We start from the raw sequence: 6,463 nt of genomic DNA, 5'->3' as shown, positions 1-6,463 counted from the left end.
CTTGTCACAGCCGAGTTCTTATCTCTGTGAGCCGAACGGACACACACATACATACACACACACACACCTACACACGCACACACACAGGAATAAACACACACACATACACTCTTTATCTCTCGACTCCTACCAATTAGTCGCTCCTTACAGCAAGCATGGCCTTCTTGCCACGGCCGTATTCTTATCTATGCAAGTCGAACGTACACACACACCCATACACACACACACACTTACACACGCACAAACACATACACACGTACACACAAACGAACACACGCACACACACGTACACTCTTCATTTCTCGACTCCTACCCATTAGTCGCTCCTTACAGCAAGCATGGCCTTCTTGCCTCGGCCGTATTCTTATCTCTGCAAGCCAAACAGACACACACATATACACACACACACTTACAAGCCCAACCGTTCTGCAAGCCGAACGGACACACACACATACTCACACACGCACACACACACATGCCCACACGCACACAAACACATACACTCTTCACCTCTCGACTCCTACCTATTAGTCGCCTCTTACGATAGGCAGGGCCTTCTTGCCTCGGTCGTGTTCTTATCTCTGCAGGCCGAACTAACACACACACATACTGACACACGCACACACACACGCACACACGCACACACACATACACTCTTCAACTCTCGACTCTTACTTATTAGAAGTCCCTTACAATTGGCAGGGCCTTCTTGCCTCGGTTGTATTCTTATCTCTGCAAGCCAAACGGACACACACACATACACACACACTTACACACGCACACACACGCACACACGTGCACACACACACACACATACACTCTTCACCTCTCGACTCCTACCCATTAGTCGCCTCTTACGACAGGCAGGGCCTTCTTGCCACGGCCGTATTCTTATCTCTGCAAGCTGAACGGACACACACACTCACACACACACGCACGCACACACGCACACACACACGCGCAAATTCACTCTTCACATCTCGACTTCTACCCATTAATCGTCTCTTACGACAGGCATGGCCTTCTTGCCTCGGCCGTATTCTATTCTCTGCGAGCCGAACGGACACACACATACATACACACACTCTCACACATGCACAATCATACGCAGACACACACACACACACACACACGCACACACACATACACTCTTCACCTCTCGACTCCTACCCATTAGTCGCCTCTTACGACAGGCAGGTCCTTCTTGCCACGGCCGTGTTCTTATCTCTGCGAGCCGACCGGACACACACACACTCACACACACACATACACACACATTCACAGACGCACGCACACAGACACACACACATACACTCTTTACCTCTCGACTCCTATCCATTATTCGCCTCTTACGACAGGCAGAACCTTCTTCCCTCGGCCGTGTTCTTATCTCTGTAAGCCGAACGGACACACACACATATACACACACACTCACACACGTACACACACACGCATACACGCTCACACATATACACTCTTCACTTCTCGACTCCTACCCATTGTTCTCCTCTTACGACAGGCAGGGACTTCTTGCCACGGCCGTATTCTTATCTCTGTAAGCCTAAAGGACACACACACATACACACACACTCACACACGCACACACACACGCATACACGCACACACACATAGACTCTTCACCTCTCGACTCCTACCCATTAGTCGCCTCTTACGACAGGCAGGGCCTTCTTGCCACGGCCGTGTTCTTATCTCTGCGAGCCGAGCGGACACACACACACACAGTCACACACACGCACACACTCACACACACACGCACACACGCACACACACACACACACAAATACACTCTTCACCTCTCGACTCCTATTCATTAGTCGCCTCTTACGACAGGCAGGGACTTCTTGCCACGGCCGTGTTCTTATCTCTGCAAGCCGAACGGACACACACACACTCACACACACACACACACACACTCACACACACACGCACACACGCACACACACACACACACACAAATACACTCTTCACCTCTCGACTCCTACCCATTAGTCGCCACTTACGACAGGCATGGACTTATTGCCTCGGCCGTATTCTAATCTCTGCGAGCCGAACGGACACACACATACATACACACACACACTCACACACACACACACGCACACACGCACGCACACATACAATCTTCACCTCTTGACTCCTATTCATTAGTCGCCTCTTACGACAGGCAGGGCCTTCTTGCCTCGGCCGTGTTCTTATCTCTGCAAGCCGAATGGACACACACACATACTCACACACGCACACACACACGTACACACGCGCACACACACATACACTCTTCATCTCTCGACTCCTACCCATTAGTCGCCTCTTACGATAGGCAGGGCCTTCTTGCCTCGGTCGTGTTCTCATCTCTGTGAGCCGACCGGACACACACACACTAACACACACACATACACACACACTCACACACGCACGCACACACGCACAGACATACATACACTCTTCACCTCTCGACTCCTACCCATTATTCTTCTCTTACGACAGGCAGGGCCTTCTTGCCTCGGCCGTATTCTTATCTCTGCAAGCCAAACGGACACACACACATATACACACACACTCACACACGCACAAACACACGCACACACACACACATACACTCTTCACCTCTCGACTCCTATTCATTAGTCGCCTCTTACGACAGGCAGGGACTTCTTGCCACGGCCGTGTTCTTATCTCTGCAAGCCGAACGGACACACACACACTCACACACACACGCACACACTCACACACAAACGCACACACGCACACACACACACACACAAATACACTCTTCACCTCTCGACTAATACCTATTAGTCGCCTCTTACGACAGGCATGGACTTATTACCTCGGCCGTATTCTAATCTCTGCGAGCCGAACGGACACACACACACGCACACACGCACACACACATACACTCTTCACCTCTCGACTCCTACCCATTAGTCGCATCTTACGACAGGCAGGAACTTCTTGCCACAGCCAAGTTCTTATCTCTGTGAGCCGAACGGACACACACATACATACACACACACACACCTACACACGCACACACACAGGAATAAACACACACATACACTCTTTATCTCTCGACTCCTACCAATTAGTCGCTCCTTACAGAAAGCATGGCCTTCTTGCCACGGCCGTATTCTTATCTATGCAAGTCGAACGTACACACACACCCATACACACACGCACTTACACACGCACAAACACATACACACGTACACACAAACGAACACACGCACACACACGTACACTCTTCATCTCTCGACTCCTACCCATTAGTCGCCTCTTACGATAGGCAGGGCCTTTTTGCCTCGGTCGTATTCTTATCTCTGCAAGCCAAACGGACACACACACACATACACACACACTTACTCACGCACACACACACACACATACACTCTTCACCTCTAGACTCCTACCCATTAGTCGCCTCTTACGACAGGCAGGGCCTTCTTGCCACGGATGTGTTCATATCTCTGCGAGCCGACCGGACACACACACACACTGACACACACTCATACACACACACACACACTCACACACGCACGCACATACCCACACACACACATACACTCTTCACCTCTCAACTCCTACCCATTATTCTCCTCTTACGACAGGCAGGGTCTTCTTGCCACGGCCGTGTTCTTATCTCTGCAAGCCTAACGGACACACACACACACGCACACACAAACACACGCACACACTTTCCACCTCTCGACTTCTATCCATTAGTCGCCTCTTAAGACAGGCAGGGCCTTCTTGCCACGGACGTATTCTTATCTCTGCGAGCCAAACGGACACACACACACTCGCACACACACACACACACATACACGCTTCACCTCTCGACTCCCACCCATTAGTCGCCTCTTACGACATTCAGGGACTTCTTGCCACGGCCGTGTTCTTATCTCTGCGAGCCGAACGGACACACACACACGCACACACACGCACACGCACACACTTTCCACCTCTCGACTCCTATCCATTAGTCGCCTCTTAAGACAGACAGGGCCTTCTTGCCACGGCCGTATTCTTATCTCTGCGAGCCGAGCGGACACACACACACACACACACACACACATACACTCTTCACCTGTCGATTCCTACCTCTTAGTCGCCTCTTACGAGAGGCAGGGCCTTCTTGCCCCGCCATATTCTTATCTCTGCAAGCCGAACGGATACACACACTCACACACACGCACGCATACACGCACACACACACGCACACATACACACACACACACAAATACACTCTTTACCTCTCGACTCCTACCCATTATTCGCCTCTTACGACAGGCATGAACTAATTGCCTCCGCCGTATTCTAATCTCTGCAAGCCGAACGGACACACACATACATACACACACACTTATACACGCACACACACACATACACTCTTCACCTCTCGACTCCTAACTATTAGTCGCCCCGTACGATTTGCATGACCTTCTTGCCACGGCTGTATTCTTATCTCTGCGAGCCGAAGGGATACACACACACACACACACACACACACACAAACACACACACAGACGCACACGCACACACGCACGCTCACACGCACACACACATACACTCACACACACACACACACACGCACAAACACACACACACACGCACACACACACACATACATTCTTCACTTCTCGACTCCTACCTATTAGTCGCCTCTTACGACAGGCAAGGCCTTCTTGCCTCGGCCGTGTTCTTATCTCTGCAAGCCGAACGGACACACACACATACTCACACACGCACACACACATGCACACACGCACACACACACATACACTCTTCACCTCCCGACTCCTACCTATTAGTCGCCTCTTACGATAGGCAGGGCCTTCTTGCATCGGTCGTGTTCTTATCTCTGCAGGTCTAACTAACACACACACATACTCTCACAGGCACACACACGCACACACGCACACACGCACACGCATACGCACACGCACACACACTCCACCTCTCGTCTCCTATCCATTAGTCGCCTCTTAAGACAGGCAGGGCCTTCTTGCCACGGACGTATTCTGATCTCTGCAAGCCAGACAGACACACACACATACACACACACACTTACACACGCACACATACGCACACACGCACACACACACATACACTCTTCACCTCTCGACTCCTACCCATTAGTCGCATCTTACGACAGGCAGGAACTTCTTGCCACGGCCGAGTTCTTATCTCTGTGAGCCGAACGGACACACACATACATACACACACACACACACACACACTTACACACGCACACACAAAGGAACAAACACACACACACACATACACTCTTTATCTCTCGACTCCTACCAATTAGTCGCTCCTTAAAGCAAGCATGGCCTTCTTGCCACGGCCGTATTCTTATCTATGCAAGCCGAACGGACACACACCCATACACACACACACACTTACACACGCACAAACACATACACACGTACACACAAACGAACACACGCACACACACACGTACACTCTTCATCTCTCGACTCCTACCCATTAGTCGCTCCTTACAGCAAGCATGGCCTTCTTGCCTCGGCCGTATTCTTATATCTGCAAGCCAGACAGATACACACACATACACACACACACTTACACACGCACACATACGCACACACGCACACACACACATACACTCTTCACCTCTCGACCCCTACCCATTAGTCGCCTCTTACGACAGACAGGGCCTTCTTGCCACGGCCGTGTTCTCATCTCTGTGAGCCGACCGGACACACACACACTAACACACACACATACACACACACACTCACACACTCACGCACACACGCACAGACATACATACACTCTTCACCTCTCGACTCCTACCCATTATTCTTCTCTTACGACAGGCAGGGCCTTCTTGCCTTGGCCGTATTCTTATCTCTGCAAGCCAAACGGACTCACACACATATACACACACACTCACACACGCACAAACACACGCGCACACACACACACACACACATACACTCTTCACCTCTCGACTCCTATTCATTAGTCGCCTCTTACGACAGGCAGGGACTTCTTGCCACGGCCGTGTTCTTATCTCTGCAAGCCGAACGGCCACACACACACTCACACACACACGCACACACTCACGCACACACGCACACACACACAAATACACTCTTCACCTCTCGACTCCTACCCATTAGTCGCCTCTTACGACAGGCATGGACTTATTGCCTCGGCCGTATTCTAATCTCTGCGAGCCGAACGGACACACACACATACTCACACACGGAAACACACACGCACACACGCACACACACATACACTCTTCATCTCTCGACTCCTACCCATTAGTCGCTCCTTACAGCAAGCATGGCCTTCTTGCCTCGGCCGTATTCTTATCTCTGCAAGCCAACCAGACACACACACACACACACATACACACACACACTTACACACGCACACACACGCACCCGCACACACACACACATACACTCTT

The sequence above is a fragment of the Diabrotica undecimpunctata genome, unplaced genomic scaffold (genome assembly GCF_040954645.1).
Source record: "Diabrotica undecimpunctata isolate CICGRU unplaced genomic scaffold, icDiaUnde3 ctg00000669.1, whole genome shotgun sequence".
In the NCBI taxonomy this organism is placed as follows: domain Eukaryota; kingdom Metazoa; phylum Arthropoda; class Insecta; order Coleoptera; family Chrysomelidae; genus Diabrotica; species Diabrotica undecimpunctata.
The sequence above is the reverse complement of the archived record's forward strand: the minus strand, read 5'-3'. Positions refer to the sequence as shown.